The sequence below is a fragment of the Procambarus clarkii genome, chromosome 90 (genome assembly GCF_040958095.1).
Source record: "Procambarus clarkii isolate CNS0578487 chromosome 90, FALCON_Pclarkii_2.0, whole genome shotgun sequence".
NCBI classification, from domain to species: domain Eukaryota; kingdom Metazoa; phylum Arthropoda; class Malacostraca; order Decapoda; family Cambaridae; genus Procambarus; species Procambarus clarkii.
In genome coordinates, this window is record NC_091239.1 from 3,593,911 (window position 1) to 3,606,641 (window position 12,731).

The window sequence follows — 12,731 nt, forward strand, 5'->3', positions numbered from 1 at the left end:
TCATTTCTCAACTAAACTTATTATCCGATCAACTAAAACATAGTAACTTTCGTCATTTCTCAACTAAACTTATTATACAATCAACTAAAAAATAGTCAGGATTAATCTCATTCAACACCGTTCTTAACTAAAACAACCTTTCTCTTAGCTAAAAATTTTCAAAGGAATCTTTCCAACACTGTTCATAACTAACTTTATCTATCGTCATTCAACTAAAAATAATAACTTTCATCATTTCCTAACTAAACTTATTCCATAGTCAACAGAAAATAACCGTGTTCATCATGTTTCATTGTTATTTCTTATCTAAAAATTATCCGCCAATCGTCAGAAAAGTCTCCCTCATCATGTTTTGTCTTTTTGCTTAACTAAAAGTATTCATCAGTCAACTAAAATATAGTTACTTCGTCATGTTTCCCTGTCATTTCTTAACTGAAATATCACTTCTCTCATCTGAAAATAGTCATGTGTAGCCTCTTTCCAACACTGTTCTTAACTAAAGTAACCTTTCACTTCGCCTAAATAGTCAAATGTAACTTTTTCAGCACTTTCGTAACTAAAATTATATGTCGTTAAGTAAGAAATATAGTCAAAAAGACGCTCTTCGAGACATCAAGGACTTACTCAAAGACATCAAAGTTGCACTCAAAGACATCCTCTGAGACATCAAAACATCCTTAAAGACTTCTAGGGCACTCTTTAAGATATCAAAAGACACTCTCAAACACTCAAAAATTTACTTGCATCCTCAAAGTTATTCACAGAGTCATCAAAAAGTTAATCTCAATCATCAAATGTTATTCTCTAAGTAACCTTTCGTTCATCAGAGAAACTTTCTAGGACATCTTCGTTCATTAAAGTTAATCTCGGAGGCATAAAAGTTATTCTCAGAGCTAACAAAATTATTCTCGATGTCATCAAAAAGTATTTTCTCGTTTATCAAAGTTAATCTCAGAGTTAACAAAGGTAATCTCTAACTCTCGTACATCAAAGTTGTTTAAAAGACATCAAAGTTCTTCTCAGAGTTATCCAAAGATATTCTCATGTCCACAAAAGTTATTCTGAGCTATCAAAGTTAATCTCAGACATCTTCGTTCATAAAAGTTATTCTCAGAGAAGTCTAAAGTTATTCACTAAGACATCAAAGTTAATCTCAGACATCTTCGTTCATAAAAGTTATTCTCAGTCATGAAATGTTATTCTCAAAGTAACTTTCCATTCATCAAAGATATTCTCTCTAAGCCATCAATGTTCTTCTCTAAGACATAAAAAGTTATTCTCTATGTCATCAAAAAGTTATTCTCTGAGCTAACAAAATACTACTCATGTTCTCAAAGACATTATCAAAGTCATCAAAGTTATTCTAAGAGCTAACAAAAGTTATTCTCAGAGTCACCTTCGTTCTTCAGAGAAACTTTCCAAAACATCTTTGTTCATCAATGTTATTCTCGGAGTCTTCAAAAGGTATTCTCTAACTCACTTTTGTTCATTAAAGTTAATTTCTATGTTATAAAGTTATTCTCAGAGACATCTAAAGTTGTTCTCTAAGACATAAAAGTTATTCTCAGAGTCATCAAAGTTGTTCTCTAAGACATCAATGTTGTTCTCTAAGACATCAAAGATGTTCTCTAAATCATAAAAGTTAATCTCTAAGTCACCTTCGTTCATTAGAGAAACTTTCCAATAAATCTTCATTGATCAAAATTATTCTCAGAGTCATCAAAGTTATCTCTAATTCATCTTCGTTCTCCAAAAAAGTTGTTCTCTAAGACACCTTCGTTCATCAAAGAAACTCTCCTTCTTCCATCATGTTATTCTTTAACACATCTTCAGTCATAAAATTTCTCTCCAAAATGTAACTAGTTCAGCTTTTCATACCAAACCTGCACTTCTGTTAAAATATATTTTCTTAGTCACTTTACCCTAAAACTGTTCTCTGAACAACACTGCTCAAACCTACGTAACCTATCCTCTCCACCCAATGTTACTTAGTTAACGTAACGTTCCTAAACCTAACTTTATCTATCCTAAAATAACTTACCTTACCTTACCTATCTTACCTAACTTTACCTATCCTAACATAACTTACCTTACCTTACCTATCTTACCTAACCTAACTTATCCTGCTTAACCTAACTTACCTACGTTTACCTAACTTAACCTGCTTAACCTAACTTTACCTATCCTAACTTAACTTACCTTACCTTACCTATCTTACCTAACTTAACCTGCATAACCTAACTTTACCTATCCTAACTTAACTTACCTTACCTTACCTACATTACCTGCTTAACCTAACTTATCCTGCTTAACCTAACTTACCTACATTACCTAACTTAACCTGCTTAACCTAACTTACCTTACCTTACCTATCTTACCTAACTTAACCTAACTTATCCTAACTTACCTACCTTACCTAACTTAACCTAACCTATCTTAACCTGCATAACCTAACTTACCTTACCTTACCTAACTTAACCTAACTTATCCTGCTTAACCTACCTTACCTAACTTAACCTGCTTAACCTAACTTACGTAACTTATCTTACCTATCCTAACCTAACCTAACTTGCTTTACCTAACTTAATCTTTCATTCCCAAACTGATGTATCCTAAATTATCTAGTCCAACCAGACATGATCTAACTTACATAATTATTCCTGCTTGTCTTTTGTGTTTCGTCAATCATTGTCTCATATTCATTTATTCATTTCAAGGGTTAATTTTCTCAAATGGACATTTTTGCATTTCAAGTGTTATTTGTTTAAGATTGGGTGTTTAACCATTTCAAAGGATTTTTGTTATATATGGAAATTTACTCGTTTCAACGGCTAATTTCTCAGATGGTCATTTTTGCAGATCAAGGGTTATTTGTTAAAGTTCATCAAGTTGCTCATGAGTTGTATTTAGTAGGTTCTATCATATGTTCTTATTCCCCAACCCCTTAACCTAACTTCTTGTAATCTTAGTGAATTTAGTAGGTTCTATCATATGTTCTTATTCCCCAACCCTTTAACCTAACCTTTCAGATGTAGTTTATTGTGTTTTTGACGTATTTGTTGAATATATTATCATTTTCATAACCTTTCAGATGTAGTTTTGTTTCTCCTTTGTATATTTTTACCCAAACCCACCATCCCACTTAACCTTCTTTCCTCCTTTTACTTTGTTTCTCCTACTCCTTTTAACCCCTTTTTTCTATCTCTCTCCCTTATTCTCTCTCTTCCTCCCCCTCTTTCTCACTCATTTGCTCAAATGCTCTCTTGTTTCTCAAATTCAAGTCTTAATGCTCCCATTCTCTCACCCTCACTCTCATTCACTTAGTTTTTCTTTTTCTCAAATTCAAGTCTTAGTGCTCCCATGCTCTTCCTCCCCCTCTCTCTTACTCTTTTCTCCTCTTTTCATGCTCTCACTCCCTTGCTCTCTTGTTTTTTCTCAATTTCAAGTCTTAGTAGATCTGATACTTTACTATTGTAATTTTATTATTACTAAGATAAATAATGAACTTATATGTGAAAACAAAGTAAAAGAAGGAAAGAAGGTTAAGTGGGATGGTGGGTTTGGGTAAAAATATACAAAGGAGAAACAAAACTACATCTGAAAGGTTATGAAAAGGATAATATATTCAACAAATACGTCAAAAACACAATAAACTACATCTGAAAGGTTAGGTTAAAGGGTTGGGGAATAAGAACATATGATAGAACCTACTAAATACACTAAGATTACAAGAGGTTAGGTTAAGGGGTTGGGGAATAAGAACATATGATAGAACCTACTAAATACAACTTATGAGCAACTTGATGAACTTTAACAAATAACCCTTGATCTGCAAAAATGACCATTTGAGAAATTAGCCCTTGAAACGAGTAAATTTTCATATATAACAAAAATCCTTTGAAATGGTTAAACACCCAATCTTAAACAAATAACACTTGAAATGCAAAAATGTCCATTTGAGAAAATTTACCCTTGAAATGAGTAAATGAATATGAGACAATGATTGACGAAACACAAAAGACAAGCAGGAATAATTATGTAAGTTAGATCATGTCTGGTTGGACTAGATAACTTAGGATACATCAGTTTGGGAATGTAAGATTAAGTTAGGTAAAGCAAAATAGGATAGGTAAGATAAGTTACGTAAGTTAGGTTAAGCAGGTTAAGTTAGGTAAGGTAGGTTAAGCAGGATAAGTTAGGTTAAGTTAGGTAAGTTAGGTAAGGTAAGGTAAGTTAGGTTATGCAGGTTAAGATAGGTTAGGTTAAGTTAGGTAAGGTAAGGTAGGTAAGTTAGGTTAAGCAGGAAAAGTTAGGTTAAGCAGGAAAAGTTAGGTTAAGTTAGGTAAGATAGGTAAGGTAAGGTAAGTTAGGATAAGCAGGTTAAGTTATGTAAGTTAGGTTAAGCAGGTTAAGTTAGGTAAGGTAAGGTAAGTTAGGTTAAGCAGGTTAAGTTAGGTAGGGTAGGTAAGTTAGGTTAAGCAGGTTAAGTTAGGTAAGGTAGGTAAGTTGGGTTAAGCAGGATAAGTTAGGTTCAGTCAGGTAAGTTAAGAAAAATAGGTAAGGTAAATTAAGTTAGGATAGGTAAAGTTAGGTTAAGCAGGTTAAGTTAGGTAAGTTAGGTTAAGCAGGATAAGTTAGGTTAAGCAGGTTAAGTTAGGTAATGTAGGTAAGGTAAGGTAAGTTAAGTTAGGATAGGTAAAGTTAGGTTAAGCAGGTTAAGTTAGGTAAACGTAGGTAAGTTAGGTTAAGCAGGATAAGTTAGGTTAGGTTAGGTAAGATTGGTAAGGTAAGGTAAGTTATGTTAGGATAGGTAAAGTTAGGTAAGATAGGTAAGGTAAGGTAAGATTGGTAAGGTAAGGTAAGTTATGTTAGGATAGGTAAAGTTAGGTAAGATAGGTAAGGTAAGGTAAGTTATGTTAGGATAGATAAAGTTAGGTTTAGGAACGTTACGTTAACTAAGTAACATTGGGTGGAGAGGATAGGTTACGTAGGTTTGAGCAGTGTAGTTCAGAGAACAGTTTTAGGGTAAAGTGACTAAGAAAATATTTTTTAACAGAAGTGCAGGTTTGGTATGAAAAGCTGAACTAGTTACATTTTGGAGAGAAATTTTATGACTGAAGATGTGTTAAAGAATAACATGATGGAAGAAGGAGAGTTTCTTTGATGAACGAAGGTGTCTTAGAGAACAACTTTTTTGGAGAACGAAGATGAATTAGAGATAACTTTGATGACTCTGAGAATAACTTTGATCAATGAAGATGGATTGGAATGTTTCTCTAATGAACGAAGGTGACTTAGAGATTAACTTTTATGATTTAGAGAACATCTTTGATGTCTTAGAGAACAACATTGATGTCTTAGAGAACAACTTTGATGACTCTGAGAATAACTTTTATGTCTTAGAGAACAACTTTAGATGTCTCTGAGAATAACTTTATAACATAGAAATTAACTTTAATGAACAAAAGTGAGTTAGAGAATACCTTTTGATGACTCCGAGAATAACTTTGATGAACAAAGATGTTTTGGAAAGTTTCTCTGAAGAACGAAGGTGACTCTGAGAATAACTTTTGTTAGCTCTTAGAATAACTTTGATGACTTTGATAATGTCTTTGAGAACATGAGTAGTATTTTGTTAGCTCAGAGAATAACTTTTTGATGACATAGAGAATAACTTTTTATGTCTTAGAGAAGAACATTGATGGCTTAGAGAGAATATCTTTGATGAATGGAAAGTTACTTAGAGAATAACATTTCATGACTGAGAATAACTTTTATGAACGAAGATGTCTGAGATTAACTTTGATGTCTTAGAGAATAACTTTAGATGTCTCTGAGAATAACTTTTATGAACGAAGATGTCTGAGATTAACTTTGATAGCTCAGAATAACTTTTGTGGACATGAGAATATCTTTGGATAACTCTGAGAATAACTTTGATGTCTTTGAAACAACTTTGATGTACGAGAGTTAGAGATTACCTTTGTTAACTCTGAGATTAACTTTGATAAACGAGAAAATACTTTTTGATGACATCGAGAATAATTTTGATAGCTCTGAGAATAATTTTTATGCCTCTGAGATTAACTTTATTGAACGAAGATGTCTTAGAAAGTTTCTCTGATGAACGAAAGGTTACTTAGAGAATAACATTTGATGATTGAGATTAACTTTTTGATGACTCTGAGAATAACTTTGAGGATGCGAGTAAATTTTTGAGTGTTTGAGAGTGTCTTTTGATATCTTGAAGAGTGCCCTTGAAGTCTTAAAGGATGTTTTGATGTCTCAGAGGATGTCTTTGAGTGCAACTTTGATGTCTTTGAGTAAGTCTTTGATGTCTCGAAGAGCGTCTTTTTGCCTATATTTCTTACTTAACGACATATAATTTTAGTTACGAGAGTGCTGAAAAAGTTACATTTGACTATTTTAGCGAAGTGAAAGGTTACTTTAGTTAAGAACAGTGTTGGAAAGAGGCTACACATGAGTATTTTCAGATGAGAGAAGAGATATTTCAGTTAAGAAATGACTGGGAAACATGATGAAGTAACTATTTTTAGTTGACTGATGAATACTTTTAGTTAAGCAAAAAGACAAAACATGATGAGGGAGACTTCTCTGACGATTGGCGGATAATTTTTAGATAAGAAATAACAATGATACATGATGAACACGGTTATTTTCTGTTGACTATGGAATAAGTTTAGTTAGGAAATGATGAAAGTTATTATTTTTAGTTGAATGACGATGGATAAAGTTAGTTATGAACAGTGTTGGAAAGATTCATTTGACAATTTTTAGCTAAGAGAAAGGTTGTTTTAGTTAAGAACGGTGTTGAATGAGATTAATCCTGACTATTTTTTAGTTGATTGGATAATAAGTTTAGTTGAGAAATGACGAAAGTGACTATGTTTTAGTTGTTTGGCGAAAGATTTTTAGTTAAGAAGTTACAAGAAAGGTTTGTCTTTGTAAATTTGGAACTGAATAAAGTGTACATTTGTTTTAGAACAGGGTTGGTAGAACTATTAAGTTGACTACGAGAATTACTTTGACATAGTTTTGCAAATAAAAACTGGGTGACTAAAATTGTTGAGGGAACTGTATTGCAGTATAATATTATTTGACAAAGAACTAGTTAGTGAATGGAAGAAACAAATTGGTTTAAAGAAACAAAGAACATAAAAAATTTAGGTTAAGTAAGGGAATGAACACAGTGAACACAGATAACATGTAAGAAAAAAGTTGATGAATAGAGTGAACATGCAGGGAATATGAACTTAAAGAGAATATGAAGACATGATAAGGAACATAGGGAATACAAAGAATGAACACTGAACATGTGAAGAACAAGCTAAGAACATTGAGAACATGAATATTGAGTATAAAAGTTATACAGAGAACATATGATGTACATGAAAACATGACAAAGAACATAGTGAACATACGGGGAAAATGGTAGAAAAAATTTGAACTGAGCATGCTGTGAACATTTGTAGAACATAGAGCGAACACAGAAAACATTGAAAAATGTGAAGAACACAGCTGAATATAGAGAAAATATGCAAATACAGTATGATGATTATTTAAGGTTTGGATACGTTGGGGATGAAAGATAATTACACAGGTTGGGGTTTTGTGACTACTCTGATAAAGAGTTAGGCTGGAGAGGGACTTGATCGGATATATTTATGTTCGATGATCTAAGACAGGGGAAATGGAGCTTGGCTAATGCCCTGATTAATTTTACTACGTTAGAAATAAGGTGATCTTAAATCTCAGGGTGATTTAGTTGGAAAATAAAGAACTGGTATAAATGAACTAAGCTGGGGAACAAGAGTTGAAACTTGATAACTGAACTGGCTTTTATTTACTATGTCTGAAAATGTAGTTGGGTGTTTAAATCTCAAAGGATTGATAGGATATCAACAACGACTTGAGGGTGGAGTAGGGTGGGGGACGAGAGCTGGAGCTCAGTAACTGACTTGATCTTATTTACTACGACTGAAATATGACTGTTTAAAATTTCAGGGGGATTGGACTGCTAGTAGCGAAAATATGGTCTCTGTCAAATTTGGGTCTTCAATTGGACTCTGATTAATTTCGATCATGAACTGGACTCTGATGAATTTTGCTCTCAAAGTAGACTTTGGCGAATTTAAGCATGAACTGGACTCTGACGAAAATTGGGTATAAAATGGACTCTGTCAAATTGTCACAAATTACAGGACTCTGATGAAATTTGAGCTTAAAACTGTCTCTGACTAATTTTGCTCACAAAGTGGACTCTTGCGAATTTCTGTTGATAATTGGACTCTGATGAAATATGAGCTTAAAACTGTCTCTGACTAATTTTGCTCACAAAGTGGACTCTTGCGAATTTCTGTTGATAATTGGACTCTGATGTAATATGAGCTTAAAACTGTCTCTGACTAATTTTGCTCACAAAGTGGACTCTGTTCATTTTTAGGTATAAAATGGTCTCTGACGAAATTCTGTCTATAACTGAGCTCTGTTCAATTTTGGTCTTTACAGGTGAAATAGCCATAAATGGATATAAAACTAAATGTTATGACTAAGTTGTCTGTTTTCCTTTGCAAACATCTAAGACAATATTCTCTGAAAATGGTCTTTTTACAAATTCGGTCATAAACATATAAATAAACTTCAATGATTATTTGAAACTCTGAAAAATAGCAGTAAGGAAATAGGAAGAGAGAATAATATGAAGAGGAGAAAGAGAGAGAGAGGGACGGTCCAGATATTATGGAGAAGATAAGATAAGATAAGATAAGAGGTAACCTGAAGGCCGCGTCTGGCTGACGGTCTAAAAGTAAACACAGGTGGGCCACAGATTGTGAGGTAAGGGGGGGAGGGACATTATCGTATGACATTATTTTCATCATAAGAACTTTAACAAACTCGTATGACATTATTTTTATTATAAGAACTTTAACAACTTCTAAAATCTGTGACTGACAAAATTTACCTGAAAACCCTGGCTCATAAACACTTTAACAAACTTGTAAAGTCTCGGAAATTATTTTCATCATAAGAACTTTAACAACTTCTAAAATCTGCGACTGACAAAAATTTACCTGAAAAACCCAGAAGCCATATGCGGGATATTGGACCTGAAAACCCTGACTCACACGCGGGATATTGGAACCTGAAAACCCTGACTCACACGCGGGATATTGGACCTCAAAACCTTGACTCACACGCGTGATATTTGACCTGAAACAAATATCACCTGTACGTTGTCATCCACACTACTGGGGTGACTGTGGTGGTGTGAGCACGGTGGGTGTGACTGTGGTGGTGTGAGCACGGTGGGGGTGACTGTGGTGGTGTGAGCACGGTGGGGGTGACTGTGGTGGTGTGAGCACGTTGGTGGTGACTGGTGGTGTGAGCACGGTGGTGGTGACTGTGGTGGTGTGAGCACGGTGGGGGTGACTGTGGTGGTGTGAGCACGGTGGGGGTGACTGTGGTGGTGTGAGCACGGTGTGGGTGACTGTGGTGGTGTGAGCACGGTGGTGGTGACTGTGGTGGTGTGAGCACGGTGGGGGTGACTGTGGTGGTGTGAGCACGTTGGTGGTGACTGTGGTGGTGTGAGCACGGTGGGGGTGACTGTGATGGTGTGAGCACGGTGGTGGTGACTGTGGTGGTGTGAGCACGGTGGTGGTGACTGTGGTGGTGTGAGCACGATGGTGGTGACTGTGGTGGTGTGAGCACGGTGGGGGTGACTGTGGTGGTGTGAGCACGGTGGGGGTGACTGTAGAGGTGTGAGCACAGTTATGGTGACTGGTGTGAGCACGGTGGTGGTGACTGTGGTGGTGTGAGCACGGTGGTGGTGACTGGTGTGAGCACGGTGGTGGTGACTGTAGAGGTGTGAGCACAGTTATGGTGACTGGTGTGAGCACGGTGGTGGTGACTGTGGTGGTGTGAGCACGGTGGTGGTGACTGTAGAGGTGTGAGCACAGTTATGGTGACTGGTGTGAGCACGGTGGTGGTGACTGTGGTGGTGTGAGCACGATGGTGGTGACTGTGGTGGTGTGAGCACGGTGGTGGTGACTGTAGAGGTGTGAGCACAGTTATGGTGACTGGTGTGAGCACGGTGGTGGTGACTGTGGTGGTGTGAGCACGGTGGTGGTGACTGGTGTGAGCACGGTGGTGGTGCCTGTGGTAGTGTGAGCACGGTGGTGGTGACTGTGGTGGTGTGAGCACGGTGGTGGTGACTGGTGTGAGCACGGTGGTGGTGCCTGTGGTAGTGTGAGCACGGTGGTGGTGACTGTGGTGGTGTGAGCACGGTGGTGGTACGGTGAATTCTGGTTCTAGTTTATACCAATAAAATATATAATTCTATAATTGAAAAAAATAATAATTAATTCTAAGATAGCTCAAAGGACCATAATTCTATTCTAAATGAGAGAACCAGTGGCTTAAGGATGTCTGTGATTAAATGCAATAAATTCTAATATTCAATTCTGCATTGAACCGTAAGAGTCTATACCTTCTAGAACCATCTTCCCATTACACTTTTTTTTTGGGGAGGGGGTGTCTCCTATGAGGTTAGTATAAATGATGCATATATAATAATTGTATACATGATAATATGCACACACACAGATTATATTGATTAGTAAATTGTAATGCGAAAATACTACTGCATACTAAAGATCAAATAATATGTAATCAATATGTAATATAGTATGTATTGACTCTCACAACTGAGAGAGAATTATCTGTAATAAAAACTAATTAAATCTCAGCTGTGACAGAGGAACGTAGTTGGCGTCCAATCTCTACAACAGTCTGGAATCAGCCCTGAGATAGTGATCCTGGGAACACGTGAGCATATGGACAGTCACACGCCTTCCAGTTGTGTTGCACCAGGCTGCAATAATTAACTTCCATAATTTCCACTCCAAACTAGTATTTACATACATATATGCAAGTTCTAAATATTTGGAGGGGTGAAAACAGCACTTACATGGGGTTTATTTTACTGCCTAAAACGTCACGACAGGGTACCTACATTAGCAAGATATTCAAGAGCTCATGAATAAAAACTAAGTGGTAAATGCCTGACGAAGACTGGTGTCCGTGATTCTGATAAACTGCGTCCTCAATCTGAAGCCCGATGATGTACGGATGCTTGCAGGATTATGTGAATTAAAAGGACCGTTTTGGAACACCTTGCTACCAGTGGATCTAATATGGCAGGAGTGTCCTCCTTCCCTCTAGGGGGACGCGCATGCGTGATAGCTCCCAATAGGCGGCCCGAGCATAAATGATATTTATTCATTAAATTCTAAATAGTGAAGAAAGTGTTTATGACGAATATTTACGCCCTATATAAATGCATTATGTGATAGTAGAGATTATCGTACTGCAAGTCAGTTAATGTAGACTGCACAAATAAAACGAAAATCTTTTGAGGTGAAAATTATTTTAGGTTATGATATTATTTACTAAAACAGCTATCTAGCTGGGTTCCAGTAAACTGTTCTATACTAAATAAAGTAAACCTATCAATAGATAATTTCCTTAATAAAGGAAAGTAAATGGTTGGACTTCTATTAGATCTACAGATATGAAGATATTTATCCTCTGTGAGTGGCTGACGCAACACTGACACAATTCTAGGAGAAATTACATGATGTTCCACATCCTAATGCAATGAATTCTCTGATACTAAACTATGGATTAGTAGTGTTAGTTAATTATGATACTTGGTACAGGAAACACATCCCATTGTACTAAGGATTAGTAAATGAGTATTAAATGATTATGACACCTAATATAGGAAATACATCCTATTGTATTAGGGATGAGAATAACTGTTGGAAATTTCCAACAGGTGGTCACAGTGGTAGTGTGAGCACGGTGATGATCATTGTGGTTGTGTGAGCACGGTGGTGGTGACTGTGGTGGTGTGAGCACGGTGGTGGTGACTGTGGTGGTGTGAGCACGGTGGTGGTGACTGTGGTGGTGTGAGCACGGTGGTGATGACTGTGGTGGTGTGAGCACGGTGGTGATGACTGTGGTGGTGTGAGCACGGTGGTGGTGTGAGCACGGTGATGATCATTGTGGTTGTGTGAGCACGGTGGTGGTGACTGTGGTGGTGTGAGCACGGTGATGATCATTGTGGTTGTGTGAGCACGGTGGTGGTGACTGTGGTGGTGTGAGCACGGTGGTGGTGACTGTGGTGGTGTGAGCACGGTGGTGGTGACTGTGGTGGTGTGAGCACGGTGGTGGTGTGAGCACGGTGGTGGTGTGAGCACGGTGGTGGTGACTGTGGTGTTGTGAGCACGGTGGTGGTGACTGTGGTGGTGTGAGCACGGTGGTGATGACTGTGGTGGTGTGAGCACGTTGGTGGTGACTGTGGTGGTGTGAGCACGGTGGTGGTGACTGTGGTGGTGTGAGCACGGTGGTGGTGACTGTGGTGGTGTGAGCACGGTGGTGGTGACTGTGGTGGTGTGAGCACGGTGGTGGTGACTGTGGTGGTGTGAGCACGGTGGTGGTGTCTGTGGTGGTGTGAGCACGGTGGTGGTGTCTGTGGTGGTGTGAGCACGGTGGTGGTGTCTGTGGTGGTGTGAGCACGGTGGTGGTGTCTGTGGTGGTGTGAGGACGGTGATGGTGACCGTGGTTGTGTGAGCACAGTGGGGGTGACTTTGGTGGTGTGGTGCACTGTCTTGGTGACTCTGGTGGAGTGAGCACGGTAGTGGTGACTC